This window comes from Taudactylus pleione, unplaced genomic scaffold (assembly GCF_031769625.1).
Source record: "Taudactylus pleione unplaced genomic scaffold, aTauple2 ptg000070l, whole genome shotgun sequence".
NCBI lineage: Eukaryota > Metazoa > Chordata > Amphibia > Anura > Myobatrachidae > Taudactylus > Taudactylus pleione.
In genome coordinates, this window is record NW_028284472.1 from 2,049,759 (window position 1) to 2,077,514 (window position 27,756).

At 37.5% G+C, this 27,756-nt stretch overlaps 23 non-coding genes across 23 annotated transcripts; all 23 read right to left on the reverse strand.

Moving 5' to 3' along the window:
• Positions 1–354: 354 nt before the first annotated feature.
• TRNAA-CGC (transfer RNA alanine (anticodon CGC)) lies at positions 355–426 on the reverse strand. Its single transcript has one exon. It is a non-coding gene; the product is annotated as a tRNA-Ala (tRNA).
• A 1,774-nt stretch (positions 427–2,200) lies between these two features.
• Positions 2,201–2,272, reverse strand: TRNAA-CGC (transfer RNA alanine (anticodon CGC)). The gene has a single exon. It is a non-coding gene; the product is annotated as a tRNA-Ala (tRNA).
• An 851-nt stretch (positions 2,273–3,123) lies between these two features.
• TRNAA-CGC (transfer RNA alanine (anticodon CGC)) lies at positions 3,124–3,195 on the reverse strand. Its single transcript has one exon. It is a non-coding gene; the product is annotated as a tRNA-Ala (tRNA).
• A 1,775-nt stretch (positions 3,196–4,970) lies between these two features.
• TRNAA-CGC (transfer RNA alanine (anticodon CGC)) lies at positions 4,971–5,042 on the reverse strand. Its single transcript has one exon. It is a non-coding gene; the product is annotated as a tRNA-Ala (tRNA).
• Positions 5,043–5,893: 851 nt separating this feature from the next.
• TRNAA-CGC (transfer RNA alanine (anticodon CGC)) lies at positions 5,894–5,965 on the reverse strand. Its single transcript has one exon. It is a non-coding gene; the product is annotated as a tRNA-Ala (tRNA).
• Positions 5,966–6,816: 851 nt separating this feature from the next.
• On the reverse strand, positions 6,817–6,888 carry TRNAA-CGC (transfer RNA alanine (anticodon CGC)). Its single transcript has one exon. It is a non-coding gene; the product is annotated as a tRNA-Ala (tRNA).
• Positions 6,889–8,650: 1,762 nt separating this feature from the next.
• On the reverse strand, positions 8,651–8,722 carry TRNAA-CGC (transfer RNA alanine (anticodon CGC)). The gene has a single exon. It is a non-coding gene; the product is annotated as a tRNA-Ala (tRNA).
• Positions 8,723–9,573: 851 nt separating this feature from the next.
• Positions 9,574–9,645, reverse strand: TRNAA-CGC (transfer RNA alanine (anticodon CGC)). Its single transcript has one exon. It is a non-coding gene; the product is annotated as a tRNA-Ala (tRNA).
• A 1,774-nt stretch (positions 9,646–11,419) lies between these two features.
• Positions 11,420–11,491, reverse strand: TRNAA-CGC (transfer RNA alanine (anticodon CGC)). The gene has a single exon. It is a non-coding gene; the product is annotated as a tRNA-Ala (tRNA).
• Positions 11,492–12,342: 851 nt separating this feature from the next.
• Positions 12,343–12,414, reverse strand: TRNAA-CGC (transfer RNA alanine (anticodon CGC)). Its single transcript has one exon. It is a non-coding gene; the product is annotated as a tRNA-Ala (tRNA).
• Positions 12,415–13,265: 851 nt separating this feature from the next.
• On the reverse strand, positions 13,266–13,337 carry TRNAA-CGC (transfer RNA alanine (anticodon CGC)). Its single transcript has one exon. It is a non-coding gene; the product is annotated as a tRNA-Ala (tRNA).
• An 852-nt stretch (positions 13,338–14,189) lies between these two features.
• Positions 14,190–14,261, reverse strand: TRNAA-CGC (transfer RNA alanine (anticodon CGC)). Its single transcript has one exon. It is a non-coding gene; the product is annotated as a tRNA-Ala (tRNA).
• An 851-nt stretch (positions 14,262–15,112) lies between these two features.
• On the reverse strand, positions 15,113–15,184 carry TRNAA-CGC (transfer RNA alanine (anticodon CGC)). Its single transcript has one exon. It is a non-coding gene; the product is annotated as a tRNA-Ala (tRNA).
• A 1,774-nt stretch (positions 15,185–16,958) lies between these two features.
• On the reverse strand, positions 16,959–17,030 carry TRNAA-CGC (transfer RNA alanine (anticodon CGC)). The gene has a single exon. It is a non-coding gene; the product is annotated as a tRNA-Ala (tRNA).
• An 851-nt stretch (positions 17,031–17,881) lies between these two features.
• Positions 17,882–17,953, reverse strand: TRNAA-CGC (transfer RNA alanine (anticodon CGC)). Its single transcript has one exon. It is a non-coding gene; the product is annotated as a tRNA-Ala (tRNA).
• An 851-nt stretch (positions 17,954–18,804) lies between these two features.
• On the reverse strand, positions 18,805–18,876 carry TRNAA-CGC (transfer RNA alanine (anticodon CGC)). Its single transcript has one exon. It is a non-coding gene; the product is annotated as a tRNA-Ala (tRNA).
• Positions 18,877–19,724: 848 nt separating this feature from the next.
• TRNAA-CGC (transfer RNA alanine (anticodon CGC)) lies at positions 19,725–19,796 on the reverse strand. Its single transcript has one exon. It is a non-coding gene; the product is annotated as a tRNA-Ala (tRNA).
• An 851-nt stretch (positions 19,797–20,647) lies between these two features.
• TRNAA-CGC (transfer RNA alanine (anticodon CGC)) lies at positions 20,648–20,719 on the reverse strand. The gene has a single exon. It is a non-coding gene; the product is annotated as a tRNA-Ala (tRNA).
• Positions 20,720–21,570: 851 nt separating this feature from the next.
• On the reverse strand, positions 21,571–21,642 carry TRNAA-CGC (transfer RNA alanine (anticodon CGC)). The gene has a single exon. It is a non-coding gene; the product is annotated as a tRNA-Ala (tRNA).
• An 851-nt stretch (positions 21,643–22,493) lies between these two features.
• TRNAA-CGC (transfer RNA alanine (anticodon CGC)) lies at positions 22,494–22,565 on the reverse strand. The gene has a single exon. It is a non-coding gene; the product is annotated as a tRNA-Ala (tRNA).
• An 851-nt stretch (positions 22,566–23,416) lies between these two features.
• Positions 23,417–23,488, reverse strand: TRNAA-CGC (transfer RNA alanine (anticodon CGC)). The gene has a single exon. It is a non-coding gene; the product is annotated as a tRNA-Ala (tRNA).
• Positions 23,489–25,262: 1,774 nt separating this feature from the next.
• On the reverse strand, positions 25,263–25,334 carry TRNAA-CGC (transfer RNA alanine (anticodon CGC)). Its single transcript has one exon. It is a non-coding gene; the product is annotated as a tRNA-Ala (tRNA).
• An 851-nt stretch (positions 25,335–26,185) lies between these two features.
• TRNAA-CGC (transfer RNA alanine (anticodon CGC)) lies at positions 26,186–26,257 on the reverse strand. The gene has a single exon. It is a non-coding gene; the product is annotated as a tRNA-Ala (tRNA).
• Between the last annotated feature and the right edge of the window lie 1,499 nt (positions 26,258–27,756).

A 27,756-nucleotide genomic window follows, 5' to 3' on the forward strand; every position in this document is an offset into this window, starting at 1 on the left:
GTGTTTGAACTTGTCTTTCAATCTTAAACAATTAGTTTTGCTATATTATTTGTCTCGCTCTTTTATTAAACTTTGCTCAGGTAGTCGCCTTCAGTTCCCACTGAGAATAAAAAATCTATTTCCTACTTACCATATGTTTTCCCTCAGTGTAGGAGAATGGCAATAGGCATTCAATAGGTACTTAACTTTGAAAACTATAATGAAGAAGATGATGAATATAATCATATTTGATTGATTGTTTATGATTTGTATTCAACTTTGACTATAGCTGTAGAGTACTTTTATTGGTTTGCTTGTTTTCTTTGGCTCTACTAGAGAGTTTACATATGGTAAAAAGCTGTATTTTGTAAAACTTGGAGATGCCGGGGATTGAACCCGGGGCATCATACTTGCGAAGCATGCGCTCTACCACTGAGCTACATCCCCTATGAGCTGCTATTTTTTTATGCACAAGTTATTGCAGCTTTACATTTCACTAGAGATTTACTACTTTTCAGTGTTATTAGGGATATCTTAGAGGATGGAAGCATAACCATTATACCATGCTTGACTGCAAGGACTTTATGGTTTTCACGGCTGATGAGAATGCAAGTAGATGCCCATTCCAAACCGTGGAATGCTCATAAAGTTCTCCATCAGAGACTGGTTTATCATCAGAATCCCCTTCTTTTACTAATGAATGGTGTGGATATTGATCAAGTTTTGCTAACTAGAGGGCTGTCTTACATTCTGTTTGGTCATCAGTGTCAGAACTTAGCAGAAGGGCACAAAGGATGCATGCTAAGACTGCCTCTTGGGCATTGCTAGCTAATGCTTCACCAGACAATCTATGTTGAGTTGATATGTTGTCATCATTCCATGCTTTGAAATTTCATTAAGTGCTTGCCCTCCAAGCCCATGTCCATCCTCTTTTTGTTCATAAAGTGGTTGAACTTGTCTCTCAATCTTAATCATTTAGTTCTGCTATATTATTTGTCTCGCTCTTTTATTAAACTTTGCTCAGGTAGTCGCCTTCAGTTCCCACTGAGAATAAAAAATCTGTTTCCTACTTACCTTATGTTTTCCCTCAGTGTAGGAGAATGGCAATAGGCATTCAATGGGAACTTCACTTTGAAAAATGGAATGAAGAAGATGATGAATATAATCATATTTGATTAATTTTTTATGATTTGCATTCAACTTTGACTATTGCTGTAGAGTACTTGTATTGGTTTGCTTGTTATCTTTGGCTCTTCTAGAGAGTTTACATATGGTAAAAAGCTGTATTTTGCAAAACTTAGAGATTCTGGGGATTGAACTCAGGAGCTTATACAAGCGAAGCATGCGCTCTACCACCGAGCTACATCCCATATGAGCTGCTATTTTCTGAGGCATAAGTGATTGCAGCTTTACAATTCACTAGAGATTTACTACTTTTCAGTGTTATTAGGGATATCTTAGATGATGGAAGGATAACCATTATACCATGCTTGACTTCAAGGACTTTATGGTTTTCATGGCTGATGAGAATGCAAGTAGATGCCCATTCCGGACATTGGAATGCTCTTAAAGTTCTCCATCAGAGACTGGTTCATCATCAGAATCCCCTACTTTTACTACAGAATGGTGTGGATATTGATCAAGTTTTGCTAACTAGAGGGCTGTCTTACATTCTGTTTGGTCATCAGTGTCAGAACTTAGCAGAAGGGCACAAAGGATGCATGCTAAGACTGCCTCTTGGCCACTGCTAGCTAATGCTTAACCAGACAATCTATGTAGAGTTGATATGTTGTCATCATTCCATGCTTTGAAATATCATTAAGTGCTTGCCCTCCAAGCCCATGTCCATCCTCTTTTTCTTCACAAAGTGTTTGAACTTGTCTCTCAATCTTAATCAATTAGTTTTGCTATATTATTTGTCTCGCTCTTTTATTAAACTTTGCTTGAGTTGTCGCCTTCAGTTCCCACTGAAAATAAAAAATCTATTTCCTACTTACCATAAGTTTTCCCTCAGTGTAGGAGAATGGCAATAAGCATTCAATGGGAACTTAACTTTGAAAAATGGAATGAAGAAGATGATGAATATAATCATATTTGATTGATTTTTTATGATTTGTATTCAACTTTGACTATTGCTGTAGAGTACTTTTATTGGTTTGCTTGTATTCTTTGGCTCTACTAGAGAGTTTACATATGGTAAAAAGCTGTATTTCGTAAAACTTGGAGATGCCGGGGATTGAAACCGGGGCCTCATACATGCGAAGCATGCGCTCTACCACTGAGCTACATCCCCTATGAGCTGCTATTTTTTTATGCACAAGTGATTGCAGCTTTACATTTCACTTGAGATTTACTACTTTTCAGTGTTATTAGGGATATCTTAGAGGATGGAAGCATGACCATTATACCATGCTTGACTTCAAGGACTTTATGGTTTTCATGGCTGATGAGAATGCAAGTAGATGCCCATTCCGGACATTGGAATGCTCTTAAAGTTCTCCATCAGAGACTGGTTCATCATCAGAATCCCCTACTTTTACTACAGAATGGTGTGGATATTGATCAAGTTTTGCTAACTAGAGGGCTGTCTTACATTCTGTTTGGTCATCAGTGTCAGAACTTAGCAGAAGGGCACAAAAGATGCATGCTAAGACTGCCTCTTGGCCACTGCTAGCTAATGCTTCACCAGACAATCTATGTAGAGTTGATATGTTGTCATCATTCCATGCTTTGAAATATCATTAAATACTTGCCCTCCAAGCCCATGTCCATCCTCTTTTTGTTCACAAAGTGTTTGAACTTGTCTCTCAATCTTATTCAATTAGTTTTGATATATTATTTGTCTCGCTCTTTTATTAAACTTTGCTTAAGTTGTCGCCTTCAGTTCCCACTGAAAATAAAAAATCTATTTCCTACTTACCATAAGTTTTCCCTCAGTGTAGGAGAATGGCAATAAGCATTCAATGGGAACTTAACTTTGAAAAATGGAATGAAGAAGATGATGAATATAATCATATTTGATTGATTTTTTATGATTTGTATTCAACTTTGACTATTGCTGTAGAGTACTTTTATTGGTTTGCTTGTTTTCTTTGGCTCTACTAGAGAGTTTACATATGGTAAAAAGCTGTATTTTGTAAAACTTGGAGATGCCCGGGATTGAAACCGGGGACTCATACATGCGAAGCATGCGCTCTACCACTGAGCTACATCCCCAATGAGCTGCTATTTTTTTATGCACAAGTGATTGCAGCTTTATATTTTACTAGAGATTTACTACTTTTCAGTGTTATTAGGGATATCTTAGAGGATGGAAGCATAACCATTATACCATGCTTGACTGCAAGGACTTTATGGTTTTCACGGCTGATGAGAATCTAAGTAGATGCCTATTCCAAACCGTGGAATGCTCATAAAGTTCTCCATCAGAGACTGGTTTATCATCAGAATCCCCTTCTTTTACTAATGAATGGTGTGGATATTGATCAAGTTTTGCTAACTAGAGGGCTGTCTTACATTCTGTTTGGTCATCAGTGTCAGAACTTAGCAGAAGGGCACAAAGGATGCATGCTAAGACTGCCTCTTGGGCATTGCTAGCTAAAGCTTCACCAGACAATCTATGTTGAGTTGATATGTTGTCATCATTCCATGCTTTGAAATTTCATTAAGTGCTTGCCCTCCAAGCCCATGTCCATCCTCTTTTTGTTCATAAAGTGGTTGAACTTGTCTCTCAATCTTAATCATTTAGTTCTGCTATATTATTTGTCTCGCTCTTTTATTAAACTTTGCTCAGGTAGTCGCCTTCAGTTCCCACTGAGAATAAAAAATCTGTTTCCTACTTACCATATGTTTTCCCTCAGTGTAGGAGAATGGCAATAGGCATTCAATGGGAACTTCACTTTGAAAAATGGAATGAAGAAGATGATGAATATAATCATATTTGATTAATTTTTTATGATTTGTATTCAACTTTGACTATTGCTGTAGAGTACTTGTATTGGTTTGCTTGTTATCTTTGGCTCTTCTAGAGAGTTTACATATGGTAAAAAGCTGTATTTTGCAAAACTTAGAGATTCTGGGGATTGAACTCAGGAGCTTATACAAGCAAAGCATGCGCTCTACCACCGAGCTACATCCCATATGAGCTGCTATTTTCTGAGGCATAAGTGATTGCAGCTTTACAATTCACTAGAGATTTACTACTTTTCAGTGTTATTAGGGATATCTTAGATGATGGAAGGATAACCATTATACCATGCTTGACTTCAAGGACTTTATGGTTTTCATGGCTGATGAGAATGCAAGTAGATGCCCATTCCGGACATTGGAATGCTCTTAAAGTTCTCCATCAGAGACTGGTTCATCATCAGAATCTCCTACTTTTACTACAGAATGGTGTGGATATTGATCAAGTTTTGCTAACTAGAGGGCTGTCTTACATTCTGTTTGGTCATCAGTGTCAGAACTTAGCAGAAGGGCACAAAGGATGCAAGCTAAGACTGCCTCTTGGCCACTGCTAGCTAATGCTTCACCAGACAATCTATGTAGAGTTGATATGTTGTCATCATTCCATGCTTTGAAATATCATTAAGTGCTTGCCCTCCAAGCCCATGTCCATCCTCTTTTTCTTTACAAAGTGTTTGAACTTGTCTCTCAATCTTAATCAATTAGTTTTGCTATATTATTTGTCTCGCTCTTTTATTAAACTTTGCTTGAGTTGTCGCCTTCAGTTCCCACTGAAAATAAAAAATCTATTTCCTACTTACCATACGTTTTCCCTCAGTGTAGGAGAATGGCAATAAGCATTCAATGGGAACTTAACTTTGAAAAATGGAATGAAGAAGATGATGAATATAATCATATTTGATTGATTTTTTATGATTTGTATTCAAACTTTGACTATTGCTGTAGAGTACTTTTATTGGTTTGCTTGTATTCTTTGGCTCTACTAGAGAGTTTACATATGGTAAAAAGCTGTATTTCGTAAAACTTGGAGATGCCGGGGATTGAAACCGGGGCCTCATACATGCGAAGCATGCGCTCTACCACTGAGCTACATCCCCTATGAGCTGCTATTTTTTTATGCACAAGTGATTGCAGCTTTACATTTCACTAGAGATTTACTACTTTTCAGTGTTATTAGGGATATCTTAGAGGATGGAAGCATGACTATTATACCATGCTTGACTGCAAGGAATTTATGGTTTTCATGGGTGATGAGAATGCAAGTAAAAGCCCACTCCAAACATTGTAATGCTCTTAAAGTTCTCCATCAGAGACTGGTTTATCATCAGAATCCCCTACTTTTACTAATGAATGGTGTGGATATTGATCAAGTTTTGCTAACTAGAGGGCTGTCTTATATTCTGTTTGGTCATCAGTGTCAGAACTTAGTAGAAGGGCACAAAGGATGCATGCTATGACTGCCTCTTGGGCATTGCTAGCTAATGCTTCACCAGACAATCTAAGTAGAGTTCATATGTTGTCATCATTCCATGCTTTGAAATGTCATTAAGTGCTTGCCCTCCAAGCCCATGTCCATCCTCTTTTTGTTCACAAAGTGTTTGAACTTGTCTTTCAATCTTAAACAATTAGTTTTGCTATATTATTTGTCTCGCTCTTTTATTAAACTTTGCTCAGGTAGTCGCCTTCAGTTCCCACTGAGAATAAAAAATCTATTTCCTACTTACCATATGTTTTCCCTCAGTGTAGGAGAATGGCAATAGGCATTCAATAGGTACTTAACTTTGAAAACTATAATGAAGAAGATGATGAATATAATCATATTTGATTGATTGTTTATGATTTGTATTCAACTTTGACTATAGCTGTAGAGTACTTTTATTGGTTTGCTTGTTTTCTTTGGCTCTACTAGAGAGTTTACATATGGTAAAAAGCTGTATTTTGTAAAACTTGGAGATGCCGGGGATTGAACCCGGGGCCTCATACATGCGAAGCATGCGCTCTACCACTGAGCTACATCCCCTATGAGCTGCTATTTTTTTATGCACAAGTTATTGCAGCTTTACATTTCACTAGAGATTTACTACTTTTCAGTGTTATTAGGGATATCTTAGAGGATGGAAGCATAACCATTATACCATGCTTGACTGCAAGGACTTTATGGTTTTCACGGCTGATGAGAATGCAAGTAGATGCCCATTCCAAACCGTGGAATGCTCATAAAGTTCTCCATCAGAGACTGGTTTATCATCAGAATCCCCTTCTTTTACTAATGAATGGTGTGGATATTGATCAAGTTTTGCTAACTAGAGGGCTGTCTTACATTCTGTTTGGTCATCAGTGTCAGAACTTAGCAGAAGGGCACAAAGGATGCATGCTAAGACTGCCTCTTGGGCATTGCTAGCTAATGCTTCACCAGACAATCTATGTTGAGTTGATATGTTGTCATCATTCCATGCTTTGAAATTTCATTAAGTGCTTGCCCTCCAAGCCCATGTCCATCCTCTTTTTGTTCATAAAGTGGTTGAACTTGTCTCTCAATCTTAATCATTTAGTTCTGCTATATTATTTGTCTCGCTCTTTTATTAAACTTTGCTCAGGTAGTCGCCTTCAGTTCCCACTGAAAATAAAAAATCTATTTCCTACTTACCATAAGTTTTCCCTCAGTGTAGGAGAATGGCAATAAGCATTCAATGGGAACTTAACTTTGAAAAATGGAATGAAGAAGATGATGAATATAATCATATTTGATTGATTTTTTATGATTTGTATTCAACTTTGACTATTGCTGTAGAGTACTTTTATTGGTTTGCTTGTATTCTTTGGCTCTACTAGAGAGTTTACATATGGTAAAAAGCTGTATTTCGTAAAACTTGGAGATGCCGGGGATTGAAACCGGGGCCTCATACATGCGAAGCATGCGCTCTACCACTGAGCTACATCCCCTATGAGCTGCTATTTTTTTATGCACAAGTGATTGCAGCTTTACATTTCACTAGAGATTTACTACTTTTCAGTGTTATTAGGGATATCTTAGAGGATGGAAGCATGACCATTATACCATGCTTGACTGCAAGGAATTTATGGTTTTCATGGGTGATGAGAATGCAAGTAAAAGCCCACTCCAAACATTGTAATGCTCTTAAAGTTCTCCATCAGAGACTGGTTTATCATCAGAATCCCCTACTTTTACTAATGAATGGTGTGGATATTGATCAAGTTTTGCTAACTAGAGGGCTGTCTTATATTCTGTTTGGTCATCAGTGTCAGAACTTAGTAGAAGGGCACAAAGGATGCATGCTATGACTGCCTCTTGGGCATTGCTAGCTAATGCTTCACCAGACAATCTAAGTAGAGTTCATATGTTGTCATCATTCCATGCTTTGAAATGTCATTAAGTGCTTGCCCTCCAAGCCCATGTCCATCCTCTTTTTGTTCACAAAGTGTTTGAACTTGTCTTTCAATCTTAAACAATTAGTTTTGCTATATTATTTGTCTCGCTCTTTTATTAAACTTTGCTCAGGTAGTCGCCTTCAGTTCCCACTGAGAATAAAAAATCTATTTCCTACTTACCATATGTTTTCCCTCAGTGTAGGAGAATGGCAATAGGCATTCAATAGGTACTTAACTTTGAAAACTATAATGAAGAAGATGATGAATATAATCATATTTGATTGATTGTTTATGATTTGTATTCAACTTTGACTATAGCTGTAGAGTACTTTTATTGGTTTGCTTGTTTTCTTTGGCTCTACTAGAGAGTTTACATATGGTAAAAAGCTGTATTTTGTAAAACTTGGAGATGCCGGGGCCTCATACATGAGAAGCATGCGCTCTACCACTGAGCTACATCCCCTATGAGCTGCTATTTTTTTATGCACAAGTTATTGCAGCTTTACATTTCACTAGAGATTTACTACTTTTCAGTGTTATTAGTGATATCTTAGATGATGGAAGGATAACCATTATACCATGCTTGACTTCAAGGACTTTATGGTTTTCATGGCTGATGAGAATGCAAGTAGATGCCCATTCCGGACATTGGAATGCTCTTAAAGTTCTCCATCAGAGACTGGTTCATCATCAGAATCTCCTACTTTTACTACAGAATGGTGTGTATATTGATCAAGTTTTGCTAACTAGAGGGCTGTCTTACATTCTGTTTGGTCATCAGTGTCAGAACTTAGCAGAAGGGCACAAAGGATGCAAGCTAAGACTGCCTCTTGGCCACTGCTAGCTAATGCTTCACCAGACAATCTATGTAGAGTTGATATGTTGTCATCATTCCATGCTTTGAAATATCATTAAGTGCTTGCCCTCCAAGCCCATGTCCATTCTCTTTTTCTTCACAAAGTGTTTGAACTTGTCTCTCAATCTTAATCAATTAGTTTTGCTATATTATTTGTCTCGCTCTTTTATTAAACTTTGCTTGAGTTGTCGCCTTCAGTTCCCACTGAAAATAAAAAAATCTATTTCCTACTTACCATAAGTTTTCCCTCAGTGTAGGAGAATGGCAATAAGCATTCAATGGGAACTTAACTTTGAAAAATGGAATGAAGAAGATGATGAATATAATCATATTTGATTGATTTTTTATGATTTGTATTCAACTTTGACTATTGCTGTAGAGTACTTTTATTGGTTTGCTTGTATTCTTTGGCTCTACTAGAGAGTTTACATATGGTAAAAAGCTGTATTTCGTAAAACTTGGAGATGCCGGGGATTGAAACCGGGGCCTCATACATGCGAAGCATGCGCTCTACCACTGAGCTACATCCCCTATGAGCTGCTATTTTTTTATGCACAAGTGATTGCAGCTTTACATTTCACTAGAGATTTACTACTTTTCAGTGTTATTAGGGATATCTTAGAGGATGGAAGCATGACCATTATACCATGCTTGACTGCAAGGAATTTATGGTTTTCATGGGTGATGAGAATGCAAGTAAAAGCCCACTCCAAACATTGTAATGCTCTTAAAGTTCTCCATCAGAGACTGGTTTATCATCAGAATCCCCTACTTTTACTAATGAATGGTGTGGATATTGATCAAGTTTTGCTAACTAGAGGGCTGTCTTATATTCTGTTTGGTCATCAGTGTCAGAACTTAGTAGAAGGGCACAAAGGATGCATGCTATGACTGCCTCTTGGGCATTGCTAGCTAATGCTTCACCAGACAATCTAAGTAGAGTTCATATGTTGTCATCATTCCATGCTTTGAAATGTCATTAAGTGCTTGCCCTCCAAGCCCATGTCCATCCTCTTTTTGTTCACAAAGTGTTTGAACTTGTCTTTCAATCTTAAACAATTAGTTTTGCTATATTATTTGTCTCGCTCTTTTATTAAACTTTGCTCAGGTAGTCGCCTTCAGTTCCCACTGAGAATAAAAAATCTATTTCCTACTTACCATATGTTTTCCCTCAGTGTAGGAGAATGGCAATAGGCATTCAATAGGTACTTAACTTTGAAAACTATAATGAAGAAGATGATGAATATAATCAGATTTGATTGATTGTTTATGATTTGTATTCAACTTTGACTATAGCTGTAGAGTACTTTTATTGGTTTGCTTGTTTTCTTTGGCTCTACTAGAGAGTTTACATATGGTAAAAAGCTGTATTTTGTAAAACTTGGAGATGCCGGGGATTGAACCCAGGGCCTCATACTTGCGAAGCATGCGCTCTACCACTGAGCTACATCCCCTATGAGCTGCTATTTTTTTATGCACAAGTTATTGCAGCTTTACATTTCACTAGAGATTTACTACTTTTCAGTGTTATTAGGGATATCTTAGAGGATGGAAGCATAACCATTATACCATGCTTGACTGCAAGGACTTTATGGTTTTCACGGCTGATGAGAATGCAAGTAGATGCCCATTCCAAACCGTGGAATGCTCATAAAGTTCTCCATCAGAGACTGGTTTATCATCAGAATCCCCTTCTTTTACTAATGAATGGTGTGGATATTGATCAAGTTTTGCTAACTAGAGGGCTGTCTTACATTCTGTTTGGTCATCAGTGTCAGAACTTAGCAGAAGGGCACAAAGGATGCATGCTAAGACTGCCTCTTGGGCATTTCTAGCTAATGCTTCACCAGACAATCTATGTTGAGTTGATATGTTGTCATCATTCCATGCTTTGAAATTTCATTAAGTGCTTGCCCTCCAAGCCCATGTCCACTCTCTTTTTGTTCATAAAGTGGTTGAACTTGTCTCTCAATCTTAATCATTTAGTTCTGCTATATTATTTGTCTCGCTCTTTTATTAAACTTTGCTCAGGTAGTCGCCTTCAGTTCCCACTGAGAATAAAAAATCTGTTTCCTACTTACCTTATGTTTTCCCTCAGTGTAGGAGAATGGCAATAGGCATTCAATGGGAACTTCACTTTGAAAAATGGAATGAAGAAGATGATGAATATAATCATATTTGATTAATTTTTTATGATTTGCATTCAACTTTGACTATTGCTGTAGAGTACTTGTATTGGTTTGCTTGTTATCTTTGGCTCTTCTAGAGAGTTTACATATGGTAAAAAGCTGTATTTTGCAAAACTTAGAGATTCTGGGGATTGAACTCAGGAGCTTATACAAGCGAAGCATGCGCTCTACCACCGAGCTACATCCCATATGAGCTGCTATTTTCTGAGGCATAAGTGATTGCAGCTTTACGATTCACTAGAGATTTACTACTTTTCAGTGTTATTAGGGATATCTTAGATGATGGAAGGATAACCATTATACCATGCTTGACTTCAAGGACTTTATGGTTTTCATGGCTGATGAGAATGCAAGTAGATGCCCATTCCGGACATTGGAATGCTCTTAAAGTTCTCCATCAGAGACTGGTTCATCATCAGAATCCCCTACTTTTACTACAGAATGGTGTGGATATTGATCAAGTTTTGCTAACTAGAGGGCTGTCTTACATTCTGTTTGGTCATCAGTGTCAGAACTTAGCAGAAGGGCACAAAGGATGCATGCTAAGACTGCCTCTTGGCCACTGCTAGCTAATGCTTAACCAGACAATCTATGTAGAGTTGATATGTTGTCATCATTCCATGCTTTGAAATATCATTAAGTGCTTGCCCTCCAAGCCCATGTCCATCCTCTTTTTCTTCACAAAGTGTTTGAACTTGTCTCTCAATCTTAATCAATTAGTTTTGCTATATTATTTGTCTCGCTCTTTTATTAAACTTTGCTTGAGTTGTCGCCTTCAGTTCCCACTGAAAATAAAAAATCTATTTCCTACTTACAATAAGTTTTCCCTCAGTGTAGGAGAATGGCAATAAGCATTCAATGGGAACTTAACTTTGAAAAATGGAATGAAGAAGATGATGAATATAATCATATTTGATTGATTTTTTATGATTTGTATTCAACTTTGACTATTGCTGTAGAGTACTTTTATTGGTTTGCTTGTATTCTTTGGCTCTACTAGAGAGTTTACATATGGTAAAAAGCTGTATTTCGTAAAACTTGGAGATGCCGGGGATTGAAACCGGGGCCTCATACATGCGAAGTATGCGCTCTACCACTGAGCTACATCCCCTATGAGCTGCTATTTTTTTCTGCACAAGTGATTGCAGCTTTACATTTCACTTGAGATTTACTACTTTTCAGTGTTATTAGGGATATCTTAGAGGATGGAAGCATAACCTTTATACAATGCTTGACTGCAAGGACTTTATGGTTTTCATGGCTGAAGAGAATGCAGGTAGATGCCCATTCCGGACATTGGAATGCTCTTAAAGTTCTCCATCAGAGACTGGTTCATCATCAGAATCCCCTACTTTTACTACAGAATGGTGTGGATATTGATCAAGTTTTGCTAACTAGAGGGCTGTCTTACATTCTGTTTGGTCATCAGTGTCAGAACTTAGCAGAAGGGCACAAAGGATGCATGCTAAGACTGCCTCTTGGCCACTGCTAGCTAATGCTTCACCAGACAATCTATGTAGAGTTGATATGTTGTCATCATTCCATGCTTTGAAATATCATTAAATACTTGCCCTACAAGCCCATGTCCATCCTCTTTTTGTTCACAAAGTGTTTGAACTTGTCTCTCAATCTTAATCAATTAGTTTTGCTATATTATTTGTCTCGCTCTTTTATTAAACTTTGCTTAAGTTGTCGCCTTCAGTTCCCACTGAAAATAAAAAATCTATTTCCTACTTACCATAAGTTTTCCCTCAGTGTAGGAGAATGGCAATAGGCATTCAATGGGAACTTAACTTTGAAAAATGGAATGAAGAAGATGATGAATATAATCATATTTGATTGATTTTTTATTATTTGTATTCAACTTTGACTATTGCTGTAGAGTACTTTTATTGGTTTGCTTGTTTTCTTTGGCTCTACTAGAGAGTTTACATATGGTAAAAAGCTGTATTTTGTAAAACTTGGAGATGCCCGGGATTGAAACCGGGGACTCATACATGCGAAGCATGCGCTCTACCACTGAGCTACATCCCCAATGAGCTGCTATTTTTTTATGCACAAGTGATTGCAGCTTTATATTTTACTAGAGATTTACTACTTTTCAGTGTTATTAGGGATATCTTAGAGGATGGAAGCATAACCATTATACCATGCTTGACTGCAAGGACTTTATGGTTTTCACGGCTGATGAGAATCTAAGTAGATGCCCATTCCAAACCCTGGAATGCTCATAAAGTTCTCCATCAGAGACTGGTATATCATCAGAATCCCCTTCTTTTACTAATGAATGGTGTGGATATTGATCAAGTTTTGCTAACTAGAGGGCTATCTTACATTCTGTTTGGTCATCAGTGTCAGAACTTAGCAGAAGGGCACAAAGGATGCATGCTAAGACTGCCTCTTGGGCATTGCTAGCTAATGCTTCACCAGACAATCTATGTAGAGTTGATATGTTGTCATCATTCCATGCTTTGAAATTTCATTAAGTGCTTGCCCTCCAAGCCCATGTCCATCCTCTTTTTGTTCACAAAGTGTTTGAACTTGTCTCTCAATCTTAATCAATTAGTTTTGCTATATTATTTGTCTCGCTCTTTTATTAAACTTTGCTTGAGTTGTCGCCTTCAGTTCCCACTGAAAATAAAAAATCTATTTCCTACTTACCATAAGTTTTCCCTCAGTGTAGGAGAATGGCAATAAGCATTCAATGGGAACTTAACTTTGAAAAATGGAATGAAGAAGATGATGAATATAATCATATTTGATTGATTTTTTATGATTTGTATTCAACTTTGACTATTGCTGTAGAGTACTTTTATTGGTTTGCTTGTTTTCTTTGGCTCTACTAGAGAGTTTACATATGGTAAAAAGCTGTATTTTGTAAAATTTGGAGATGCCGGGGATTGAAACCGGGGCCTCATACATGCGAAGCATGCGCTCTACCACTGAGCTACATCCCCTATGATCTGCTATTTTTTTATGCACAAGTGATTGCAGCTTTATATTTTACTAGAGATTTACTACTTTTCAGTGTTATTAGGGATATCTTAGATGATGGAAGGATAACCATTATACCATGCTTGACTTCAAGGACTTTATGGTTTTCATGGCTGATGAGAATGCAAGTAGATGCCCATTCCGGACATTGGAATGCTCTTAAAGTTCTCCATCAGAGACTGGTTCATCATCAGAATCCCCTACTTTTACTACAGAATGGTGTGGATATTGATCAAGTTTTGCTAACTAGAGGGCTGTCTTACATTCTGTTTGGTCATCAGTGTCAGAACTTAGCAGAAGGGCACAAAGGATGCAAGCTAAGACTGCCTCTTGGCCACTGCTAGCTAATGCTTCACCAGACAATCTATGTAGAGTTGATATGTTGTCATCATTCCATGCTTTGAAATATCATTAAGTGCTTGCCCTCCAAGCCCATGTCCATCCTCTTTTTCTTCACAAAGTGTTTGAACTTGTCTCTCAATCTTAATCAATTAGTTTTGCTATATTATTTGTCTCGCTCTTTTATTAAACTTTGCTTGAGTTGTCGCCTTCAGTTCCCACTGAAAATAAAAAAATCTATTTCCTACTTACCATAAGTTTTCCCTCAGTGTAGGAGAATGGCAATAAGCATTCAATGGGAACTTAACTTTGAAAAATGGAATGAAGAAGATGATGAATATAATCATATTTGATTGATTTTTTATGATTTGTATTCAACTTTGACTATTGCTGTAGAGTACTTTTATTGGTTTGCTTGTATTCTTTGGCTCTACTAGAGAGTTTACATATGGTAAAAAGCTGTATTTCGTAAAACTTGGAGATGCCGGGGATTGAAACCGGGGCCTCATACATGCGAAGCATGCGCTCTACCACTGAGCTACATCCCCTATGAGCTGCTATTTTTTTATGCACAAGTGATTGCAGCTTTACATTTCACTAGAGATTTACTACTTTTCAGTGTTATTAGGGATATCTTAGAGGATGGAAGCATGACCATTATACCATGCTTGACTGCAAGGAATTTATGGTTTTCATGGGTGATGAGAATGCAAGTAAAAGCCCACTCCAAACATTGTAATGCTCTTAAAGTTCTCCATCAGAGACTGGTTTATCATCAGAATCCCCTACTTTTACTAATGAATGGTGTGGATATTGATCAAGTTTTGCTAACTAGAGGGCTGTCTTATATTCTGTTTGGTCATCAGTGTCAGAACTTAGTAGAAGGGCACAAAGGATGCATGCTATGACTGCCTCTTGGGCATTGCTAGCTAATGCTTCACCAGACAATCTAAGTAGAGTTCATATGTTGTCATCATTCCATGCTTTGAAATGTCATTAAGTGCTTGCCCTCCAAGCCCATGTCCATCCTCTTTTTGTTCACAAAGTGTTTGAACTTGTCTTTCAATCTTAAACAATTAGTTTTGCTATATTATTTGTCTCGCTCTTTTATTAAACTTTGCTCAGGTAGTCGCCTTCAGTTCCCACTGAGAATAAAAAATCTATTTCCTACTTACCATATGTTTTCCCTCAGTGTAGGAGAATGGCAATAGGCATTCAATAGGTACTTAACTTTGAAAACTATAATGAAGAAGATGATGAATATAATCAGATTTGATTGATTGTTTATGATTTGTATTCAACTTTGACTATAGCTGTAGAGTACTTTTATTGGTTTGCTTGTTTTCTTTGGCTCTACTAGAGAGTTTACATATGGTAAAAAGCTGTATTTTGTAAAACTTGGAGATGCCGGGGATTGAACCCGGGGCCTCATACTTGCGAAGCATGCGCTCTACCACTGAGCTACATCCCCTATGAGCTGCTATTTTTTTATGCACAAGTTATTGCAGCTTTACATTTCACTAGAGATTTACTACTTTTCAGTGTTATTAGGGATATCTTAGAGGATGGAAGCATAACCATTATACCATGCTTGACTGCAAGGACTTTATGGTTTTCACGGCTGATGAGAATGCAAGTAGATGCCCATTCCAAACCGTGGAATGCTCATAAAGTTCTCCATCAGAGACTGGTTTATCATCAGAATCCCCTTCTTTTACTAATGAATGGTGTGGATATTGATCAAGTTTTGCTAACTAGAGGGCTGTCTTACATTCTGTTTGGTCATCAGTGTCAGAACTTAGCAGAAGGGCACAAAGGATGCATGCTAAGACTGCCTCTTGGGCATTGCTAGCTAATGCTTCACCAGACAATCTATGTTGAGTTGATATGTTGTCATCATTCCATGCTTTGAAATTTCAGTAAGTGCTTGCCCTCCAAGCCCATGTCCACTCTCTTTTTGTTCATAAAGTGGTTGAACTTGTCTCTCAATCTTAATCATTTAGTTCTGCTATATTATTTGTCTCGCTCTTTTATTAAACTTTGCTCAGGTAGTCGCCTTCAGTTCCCACTGAGAATAAAAAATCTGTTTCCTACTTACCTTATGTTTTCCCTCAGTGTAGGAGAATGGCAATAGGCATTCAATGGGAACTTCACTTTGAAAAATGGAATGAAGAAGATGATGAATATAATCATATTTGATTAATTTTTTATGATTTGCATTCAACTTTGACTATTGCTGTAGAGTACTTGTATTGGTTTGCTTGTTATCTTTGGCTTTTCTAGAGAGTTTACATATGGTAAAAAGCTGTATTTTGCAAAACTTAGAGATTCTGGGGATTGAACTCAGGAGCTTATACAAGCGAAGCATGCGCTCTACCACCGAGCTACATCCCATATGAGCTGCTATTTTCTGAGGCATAAGTGATTGCAGCTTTACGATTCACTAGAGATTTACTACTTTTCAGTGTTATTAGGGATATCTTAGATGATGGAAGGATAACCATTATACCATGCTTGACTTCAAGGACTTTATGGTTTTCATGGCTGATGAGAATGCAAGTAGATGCCCATTCCGGACATTGGAATGCTCTTAAAGTTCTCCATCAGAGACTGGTTCATCATCAGAATCCCCTACTTTTACTACAGAATGGTGTGGATATTGATCAAGTTTTGCTAACTAGAGGGCTGTCTTACATTCTGTTTGGTCATCAGTGTCAGAACTTAGCAGAAGGGCACAAAGGATGCATGCTAAGACTGCCTCTTGGCCACTGCTAGCTAATGCTTAACCAGACAATCTATGTAGAGTTGATATGTTGTCATCATTCCATGCTTTGAAATATCATTAAGTGCTTGCCCTCCAAGCCCATGTCCATCCTCTTTTTCTTCACAAAGTGTTTGAACTTGTCTCTCAATCTTAATCAATTAGTTTTGCTATATTATTTGTCTCGCTCTTTTATTAAACTTTGCTTGAGTTGTCGCCTTCAGTTCCCACTGAAAATAAAAAATCTATTTCCTACTTACAATAAGTTTTCCCTCAGTGTAGGAGAATGGCAATAAGCATTCAATGGGAACTTAACTTTGAAAAATGGAATGAAGAAGATGATGAATATAATCATATTTGATTGATTTTTTATGATTTGTATTCAACTTTGACTATTGCTGTAGAGTACTTTTATTGGTTTGCTTGTATTCTTTGGCTCTACTAGAGAGTTTACATATGGTAAAAAGCTGTATTTCGTAAAACTTGGAGATGCCGGGGATTGAAACCGGGGCCTCATACATGCGAAGCATGCGCTCTACCACTGAGCTACATCCCCTATGAGCTGCTATTTTTTTCTGCACAAGTGATTGCAGCTTTACATTTCACTTGAGATTTACTACTTTTCAGTGTTACTAGGGATATCTTAGAGGATGGAAGCATAACCTTTATACAATGCTTGACTGCAAGGACTTTATGGTTTTCATGGCTGAAGAGAATGCAGGTAGATGCCCATTCCGGACATTGGAATGCTCTTAAAGTTCTCCATCAGAGACTGGTTCATCATCAGAATCCCCTACTTTTACTACAGAATGGTGTGGATATTGATCAAGTTTTGCTAACTAGAGGGCTGTCTTACATTCTGTTTGGTCATCAGTGTCAGAACTTAGCAGAAGGGCACAAAGGATGCATGCTAAGACTGCCTCTTGGCCACTGCTAGCTAATGCTTCACCAGACAATCTATGTAGAGTTGACATGTTGTCATCATTCCATGCTTTGAAATATCATTAAATACTTGCCCTACAAGCCCATGTCCATCCTCTTTTTGTTCACAAAGTGTTTGAACTTGTCTCTCAATCTTAATCAATTAGTTTTGCTATATTATTTGTCTCGCTCTTTTATTAAACTTTGCTTAAGTTGTCGCCTTCAGTTCCCACTGAAAATAAAAAATCTATTTCCTACTTACCATAAGTTTTCCCTCAGTGTAGGAGAATGGCAATAGGCATTCAATGGGAACTTAACTTTGAAAAATGGAATGAAGAAGATGATGAATATAATCATATTTGATTGATTTTTTATTATTTGTATTCAACTTTGACTATTGCTGTAGAGTACTTTTATTGGTTTGCTTGTTTTCTTTGGCTCTACTAGAGAGTTTACATATGGTAAAAAGCTGTATTTTGTAAAACTTGGAGATGCCCGGGATTGAAACCGGGGACTCATACATGCGAAGCATGCGCTCTACCACTGAGCTACATCCCCAATGAGCTGCTATTTTTTTATGCACAAGTGATTGCAGCTTTATATTTTACTAGAGATTTACTACTTTTCAGTGTTATTAGGGATATCTTAGAGGATGGAAGCATAACCATTATACCATGCTTGACTGCAAGGACTTTATGGTTTTCACGGCTGATGAGAATCTAAGTAGATGCCCATTCCAAACCCTGGAATGCTCATAAAGTTCTCCATCAGAGACTGGTATATCATCAGAATCCCCTTCTTTTACTAATGAATGGTGTGGATATTGATCAAGTTTTGCTAACTAGAGGGCTATCTTACATTCTGTTTGGTCATCAGTGTCAGAACTTAGCAGAAGGGCACAAAGGATGCATGCTAAGACTGCCTCTTGGGCATTGCTAGCTAATGCTTCACCAGACAATCTATGTAGAGTTGATATGTTGTCATCATTCCATGCTTTGAAATTTCATTAAGTGCTTGCCCTCCAAGCCCATGTCCATCCTCTTTTTGTTCACAAAGTGTTTGAACTTGTCTCTCAATCTTAATCAATTAGTTTTGCTATATTATTTGTCTCGCTCTTTTATTAAACTTTGCTTGAGTTGTCGCCTTCAGTTCCCACTGAAAATAAAAAATCTATTTCCTACTTACCATAAGTTTTCCCTCAGTGTAGGAGAATGGCAATAAGCATTCAATGGGAACTTAACTTTGAAAAATGGAATGAAGAAGATGATGAATATAATCATATTTGATTGATTTTTTATGATTTGTATTCAACTTTGACTATTGCTGTAGAGTACTTTTATTGGTTTGCTTGTTTTCTTTGGCTCTACTAGAGAGTTTACATATGGTAAAAAGCTGTATTTTGTAAAATTTGGAGATGCCGGGGATTGAAACCGGGGCCTCATACATGCGAAGCATGCGCTCTACCACTGAGCTACATCCCCTATGATCTGCTATTTTTTTATGCACAAGTGATTGCAGCTTTATATTTTACTAGAGATTTACTACTTTTCAGTGTTATTAGGGATATCTTAGATGATGGAAGGATAACCATTATACCATGCTTGACTTCAAGGACTTTATGGTTTTCATGGCTGATGAGAATGCAAGTAGATGCCCATTCCGGACATTGGAATGCTCTTAAAGTTCTCCATCAGAGACTGGTTCATCATCAGAATCCCCTACTTTTACTACAGAATGGTGTGGATATTGATCAAGTTTTGCTAACTAGAGGGCTGTCTTACATTCTGTTTGGTCATCAGTGTCAGAACTTAGCAGAAGGGCACAAAGGATGCAAGCTAAGACTGCCTCTTGGCCACTGCTAGCTAATGCTTCACCAGACAATCTATGTAGAGTTGATATGTTGTCATCATTCCATTCTTTGAAATATCATTAAGTGCTTGCCCTCCAAGCCCATGTCCATCCTCTTTTTCTTCACAAAGTGTTTGAACTTGTCTCTCAATCTTAATCAATTAGTTTTGCTATATTATTTGTCTCGCTCTTTTATTAAACTTTGCTTGAGTTGTCGCCTTCAGTTCCCACTGAAAATAAAAAATCTATTTCCTACTTACCATAAGTTTTCCCTCAGTGTAGGAGAATGGCAATAAGCATTCAATGGGAACTTAACTTTGAAAAATGGAATGAAGATGATGAATATAATCATATTTGATTGATTTTTTATGATTTGTATTCAACTTTGACTATTGCTGTAGAGTACTTTTATTGGTTTGCTTGTATTCTTTGGCTCTACTAGAGAGTTTACATATGGTAAAAAGCTGTATTTCATAAAACTTGGAGATGCCGGGGATTGAAACCGGGGCCTCATACATGCGAAGCATGCGCTCTACCACTGAGCTACATCCCCTATGAGCTGCTATTTTTTTATGCACAAGTGATTGCAGCTTTACATTTCACTAGAGATTTACTACTTTTCAGTGTTATTAGGGATATCTTAGAGGATGGAAGCATGACCATTATACCATGCTTGACTGCAAGGAATTTATGGTTTTCATGGGTGATGAGAATGCAAGTAAAAGCCCACTCCAAACATTGTAATGCTCTTAAAGTTCTCCATCAGAGACTGGTTTATCATCAGAATCCCCTACTTTTACTAATGAATGGTGTGGATATTGATCAAGTTTTGCTAACTAGAGGGCTGTCTTATATTCTGTTTGGTCATCAGTGTCAGAACTTAGTAGAAGGGCACAAAGGATGCATGCTATGACTGCCTCTTGGGCATTGCTAGCTAATGCTTCACCAGACAATCTAAGTAGAGTTCATATGTTGTCATCATTCCATGCTTTGAAATGTCATTAAGTGCTTGCCCTCCAAGCCCATGTCCATCCTCTTTTTGTTCACAAAGTGTTTGAACTTGTCTTTCAATCTTAAACAATTAGTTTTGCTATATTATTTGTCTCGCTCTTTTATTAAACTTTGCTCAGGTAGTCGCCTTCAGTTCCCACTGAGAATAAAAAATCTATTTCCTACTTACCATATGTTTTCCCTCAGTGTAGGAGAATGGCAATAGGCATTCAATAGGTACTTAACTTTGAAAACTATAATGAAGAAGATGATGAATATAATCATATTTGATTGATTGTTTACGATTTGTATTCAACTTTGACTATAGCTGTAGAGTACCTTTATTGGTTTGCTTATTTTCTTTGGCTCTACTAGAGAGTTTACATATGGTAAAAAGCTGTATTTTGTAAAACTTGGAGATGCCGGGGATTGAACCAGGGGCCTCATACATGCGAAGCATGTGCTCTACCACTGAGCTACATCCCCTATGAGCTGCTATTTTTTTATGCACAAGTTATTGCAGCTTTACATTTCACTAGAGATTTACTACTTTTCAGTGTTATTAGGGATATCTTAGAGGATGGAAGCATAACCATTATACCATGCTTGACTGCAAGGACTTTATGGTTTTCACGGCTGATGAGAATGCAAGTAGATGCCCATTCCAAACCGTGGAATGCTCATAAAGTTCTCCATCAGAGACTGGTTTATCATCAGAATCCCCTTCTTTTACTAATGAATGGTGTGGATATTGATCAAGTTTTGCTAACTAGAGGGCTGTCTTACATTCTGTTTGGTCATCAGTGTCAGAACTTAGCAGAAGGGCACAAAGGATGCATGCTAAGACTGCCTCTTGGGCATTGCTAGCTAATGCTTCACCAGACAATCTATGTAGAGTTGATATGTTGTCATCATTCCATGCTTTGAAATGTCATTAAGTGCTTGCCCTCCAAGCCCATGTCCATCCTCTTTTTGTTCACAAAGTGTTTGAACTTGTCTTTCAATCTTAAACAATTAGTTTTGCTATATTATTTGTCTCGCTCTTTTATTAAACTTTGCTCAGGTAGTCGCCTTCAGTTCCCACTGAGAATAAAAAATCTATTTCCTACTTACCATATGTTTTCCCTCAGTATAGGAGAATGGCAATAGGCATTCAATAGGTACTTAACTTTGAAAACTATAATGAAGAAGATGATGAATATAATCATATTTGATTGATTGTTTATGATTTGTATTCAACTTTGACTATAGCTGTAGAGTACTTTTATTGGTTTGCTTGTTTTCTTTGGCTCTACTAGAGAGTTTACATATGGTAAAAAGCTGTATTTTGTAAAACTTGGAGATGCCGGGGATTGAACCCGGGGCCTCATACATGCGAAGCATGCGCTCTACCACTGAGCTACATCCCCTATGAGCTGCTATTTTTTTATGCACAAGTTATTGCAGCTTTACATTTCACTAGAGATTTACTACTTTTCAGTGTTATTAGGGATATCTTAGAGGATGGAAGCATAACCTTTATACAATGCTTGACTGCAAGGACTTTATGGTTTTCATGGCTGAAGAGAATGCAGGTAGATGCCCATTCCGGACATTGGAATGCTCTTAAAGTTCTCCATCAGAGACTGGTTCATCATCAGAATCCCCTACTTTTACTACAGAATGGTGTGGATATTGATCAAGTTTTGCTAACTAGAGGGCTGTCTTACATTCTGTTTGGTCATCAGTGTCAGAACTTAGCAGAAGGGCACAAAGGATGCATGCTAAGACTGCCTCTTGGCCACTGCTAGCTAATGCTTCACCAGACAATCTATGTAGAGTTGATATGTTGTCATCATTCCATGCTTTGAAATATCATTAAATACTTGCCCTCCAAGCCCATGTCCATCCTCTTTTTGTTCACAAAGTGTTTGAACTTGTCTCTCAATCTTAATCAATTAGTTTTGCTATATTATTTGTCTCTCTCTTTTATTAAACTTTGCTTAAGTTGTCGCCTTCAGTTCCCACTGAAAATAAAAAATCTATTTCCTACTTACCATAAGTTTTCCCTCAGTTTAGGAGAATGGCAATAAGCATTCAATGGGAACTTAACTTTGAAAAATGGAATGAAGAAGATGATGAATATAATCATATTTGATTGATTTTTTATGATTTGTATTCAACTTTGACTATTGCTGTAGAGTACTTTTATTGGTTTGCTTGTTTTCTTTGGCTCTACTAGAGAGTTTACATATGGTAAAAAGCTGTATTTTGTAAAACTTGGAGATGCCAGGGATTGAAACCGGGGACTCATACATGCGAAGCATGCGCTCTACCACTGAGCTACATCCCCAATGAGCTGCTATTTTTTTATGCACAAGTGATTGCAGCTTTATATTTTACTAGAGATTTACTACTTTTCAGTGTTATTAGGGATATCTTAGAGGATGGAAGCATAACCATTATACCATGCTTGACTGCAAGGACTTTATGGTTTTCACGGCTGATGAGAATCTAAGTAGATGCCCATTCCAAACCCTGGAATGCTCATAAAGTTCTCCATCAGAGACTGGTATATCATCAGAATCCCCTACTTTTACTAATGAATGGTGTGGATATTGATCAAGTTTTGCTAACTAGAGGGCTACCTTACATTCTGTTTGGTCATCAGTGTCAGAACTTAGCAGAAGGGCACAAAGGATGCATGCTAAGACTGCCTCTTGGGCATTGCTAGCTAATGCTTCACCAGACAATCTATGTAGAGTTGATATGTTGTCATCATTCCATGCTTTGAAATATCATTAAGTGCTTGCCCTCCAAGCCCATGTCCATCCTCTTTTTGTTCACAAAGTGTTTGAACTTGTCTCTCAATCTTAATCAATTAGTTTTGCTATATTATTTGTCTCGCTCTTTTATTAAACTTTGCTTGAGTTGTCGCCTTCAGTTCCCACTGAAAATAAAATATCTATTTCCTACTTACCATAAGTTTTCCCTCAGTGTAGGAGAATGGCAATAAGCATTCAATGGGAACTTAACTTTGAAAAATGGAATGAAGAAGATGATGAATATAATCATATTTGATTAATTTTTTATGATTTGTATTCAACTTTGACTATTGCTGTAGAGTACTTTTATTGGTTTGCTTGTTTTCTTTGGCTCTACTAGAGAGTTTACATATGGTAAAAAGCTGTATTTTGTAAAATTTGGAGATGCCGGGGATTGAAACCGGGGCCTCATACATGCGAAGCATGCGCTCTACCACTGAGCTACATCCCCTATGAGCTGCTATTTTTTTATGCACAAGTGATTGCAGCTTTATATTTTACTAGAGATTTACTACTTTTCAGTGTTATTAGGGATATCTTAGAGGATGGAAGCATAACCATTATACCATGCTTGACTGCAAGGACTTTATGGTTTTCACGGCTGATGAGAATGCAAGTAGATGCCCATTCCAAACCGTGGAATGCTCATAAAGTTCTCCATCAGAGACTGGTTTATCATCAGAATCCCCTTCTTTTACTAATGAATGGTGTGGATATTGATCAAGTTTTGCTAACTAGAGGGCTGTCTTACATTCTGTTTGGTCATCAGTGTCAGAACTTAGCAGAAGGGCACAAAGGATGCATGCTAAGACTGCCTCTTGGGCATTGCTAGCTAATGCTTCACCAGACAATCTATGTTGAGTTGATATGTTGTCATCATTCCATGCTTTGAAATTTCATTAAGTGCTTGCCCTCCAAGCCCATGTCCATCCTCTTTTTGTTCATAAAGTGGTTGAACTTGTCTCTCAATCTTAATCATTTAGTTCTGCTATATTATTTGTCTCGCTCTTTTATTAAACTTTGCTCAGGTAGTCACCTTCAGTTCCCACTGAGAATAAAAAATCTGTTTCCTACTTACCATATGTTTTCCCTCAGTGTAGGAGAATGGCAATAGGCATTCAATGGGAACTTCACTTTGAAAAATGGAATGAAGAAGATGATGAATATAATCATAATTGATTAATTTTTTATGATTTGTATTCAACTTTGACTATTGCTGTAGAGTACTTGTATTGGTTTGCTTGTTATCTTTGGCTCTTCTAGAGAGTTTACATATGGTAAAAAGCTGTATTTTGCAAAACTTAGAGATTCTGGGGATTGAACTCAGGAGCTTATACAAGCGAAGCATGCGCTCTACCACCGAGCTACATCCCATATGAGCTGCTATTTTCTGAGGCATAAGTGATTGCAGCTTTACAATTCACTAGAGATTTACTACTTTTCAGTGTTATTAGGGATATCTTAGATGATGGAAGGATAACCATTATACCATGCTTGACTTCAAGGACTTTATGGTTTTCATGGCTGATGAGAATGCAAGTAGATGCCCATTCCGGACATTGGAATGCTCTTAAAGTTCTCCATCAGAGACTGGTTCATCATCAGAATCTCCTACTTTTACTACAGAATGGTGTGGATATTGATCAAGTTTTGCTAACTAGAGGGCTGTCTTACATTCTGTTTGGTCATCAGTGTCAGAACTTAGCAGAAGGGCACAAAGGATGCAAGCTAAGACTGCCTCTTGGCCACTGCTAGCTAATGCTTCACCAGACAATCTATGTAGAGTTGATATGTTGTCATCATTCCATGCTTTGAAATATCATTAAGTGCTTGCCCTCCAAGCCCATGTCCATCCTCTTTTTCTTCACAAAGTGTTTGAACTTGTCTCTCAATCTTAATCAATTAGTTTTGCTATATTATTTGTCTCGCTCTTTTATTAAACTTTGCTTGAGTTGTCGCCTTCAGTTCCCACTGAAAATAAAAAATCTATTTCCTACTTACCATAAGTTTTCCCTCAGTGTAGGAGAATGGCAATAAGCATTCAATGGGAACTTAACTTTGAAAAATGGAATGAAGAAGATGATGAATATAATCATATTTGATTGATTTTTTATGATTTGTATTCAACTTTGACTATTGCTGTAGAGTACTTTTATTGGTTTGCTTGTATTCTTTGGCTCTACTAGAGAGTTTACATATGGTAAAAAGCTGTATTTCGTAAAACTTGGAGATGCCGGGGATTGAAACCGGGGCCTCATACATGCGAAGCATGCGCTCTACCACTGAGCTACATCCCCTATGAGCTGCTATTTTTTTATGCACAAGTGATTGCAGCTTTACATTTCACTAGAGATTTACTACTTTTCAGTGTTATTAGGGATATCTTAGAGGATGGAAGCATGACCATTATACCATGCTTGACTGCAAGGAATTTATGGTTTTCATGGGTGATGAGAATGCAAGTAAAAGCCCACTCCAAACATTGTAATGCTCTTAAAGTTCTCCATCAGAGACTGGTTTATCATCAGAATCCCCTACTTTTACTAATGAATGGTGTGGATATTGATCAAGTTTTGCTAACTAGAGGGCTGTCTTATATTCTGTTTGGTCATCAGTGTCAGAACTTAGTAGAAGGGCACAAAGGATGCATGCTATGACTGCCTCTTGGGCATTGCTAGCTAATGCTTCACCAGACAATCCAAGTAGAGTTCATATGTTGTCATCATTCCATGCTTTGAAATGTCATTAAGTGCTTGCCCTCCAAGCCCATGTCCATCCTCTTTTTGTTCACAAAGTGTTTGAACTTGTCTTTTAATCTTAAACAATTAGTTTTGCTATATTATTTGTCTCGCTCTTTTATTAAACTTTGCTCAGGTAGTCGCCTTCAGTTCCCACTGAGAATAAAAATTCTATTTCCTACTTACCATATGTTTTCCCTCAGTGTAGGAGAATGGCAATAGGCATTCAATAGGTACTTAACTTTGAAAACTGGAATGAAGAAGATGATGAATATAATCATATTTGATTGATTTTTTATGATTTGTATTCAACTTTGACTATTGCTGTAGAGTACTTTTATTGGTTTGCTTGTTTTCTTTGGCTCTACTAGAGAGTTTACATATGGTAAAAAGCTGTATTTTGTAAAACTTGGAGATGACCGGGATTGAAACCGGGGACTCATACATGCGAAGCATGCGCTCTACCACTGAGCTACATCCCCAATGAGCTGCTATTTTTTTATGCACAAGTGATTGCAGCTTTATATTTTACTAGAGATTTACTACTTTTCAGTGTTATTAGGAATATCTTAGAGGATGGAAGCATAACCATTATACCATGCTTGACTGCAAGGACTTTATGGTTTTCACGGCTGATGAGAATGCAAGTAGATGCCCATTCCAAACCGTGGAATGCTCATAAAGTTCTCCATCAGAGACTGGTTTATCATCAGAATCCCCTTCTTTTACTAATGAATGGTGTGGATATTGATCAAGTTTTGCTAACTAGAGGGCTGTCTTACATTCTGTTTGGTCATCAGTGTCAGAACTTAGCAGAAGGGCACAAAGGATGCATGCTAAGACTGCCTCTTGGGCATTGCTAGCTAAAGCTTCACCAGACAATCTATGTTGAGTTGATATGTTGTCATCATTCCATGCTTTGAAATTTCATTAAGTGCTTGCCCTCCAAGCCCATGTCCATCCTCTTTTTGTTCATAAAGTGGTTGAACTTGTCTCTCAATCTTAATCATTTAGTTCTGCTATATTATTTGTCTCGCTCTTTTATTAAACTTTGCTCAGGTAGTCGCCTTCAGTTCCCACTGAGAATAAAAAATCTGTTTCCTACTTACCATATGTTTTCCCTCAGTGTAGGAGAATGGCAATAGGCATTCAATGGGAACTTCACTTTGAAAAATGGAATGAAGAAGATGATGAATATAATCATATTTGATTAATTTTTTATGATTTGTATTCAACTTTGACTATTGCTGTAGAGTACTTGTATTGGTTTGCTTGTTATCTTTGGCTCTTCTAGAGAGTTTACATATGGTAAAAAGCTGTAATTTGCAAAACTTAGAGATTCTGGGGATTGAACTCAGGAGCTTATACAAGCGAAGCATGCGCTCTACCACCGAGCTACATCCCATATGAGCTGCTATTTTCTGAGGCATAAGTGATTGCAGCTTTACAATTCACTAGAGATTTACTACTTTTCAGTGTTATTAGGGATATCTTAGAAGATGGAAGGATAACCATTATACCATGCTTGACTTCAAGGACTTTATGGTTTTCATGGCTGATGAGAATGCAAGTAGATGCCCATTCCGGACATTGGAATGCTCTTAAAGTTCTCCATCAGAGACTGGTTCATCATCAGAATCTCCTACTTTTACTACAGAATGGTGTGGATATTGATCAAGTTTTGCTAACTAGAGGGCTGTCTTACATTCTGTTTGGTCATCAGTGTCAGAACTTAGCAGAAGGGCACAAAGGATGCAAGCTAAGACTGCCTCTTGGCCACTGCTAGCTAATGCTTCACCAGACAATCTATGTAGAGTTGATATGTTGTCATCATTCCATGCTTTGAAATATCATTAAGTGCTTGCCCTCCAAGCCCATGTCCATCCTCTTTTTCTTCACAAAGTGTTTGAACTTGTCTCTCAATCTTAATCAATTAGTTTTGCTATATTATTTGTCTCGCTCTTTTATTAAACTTTGCTTG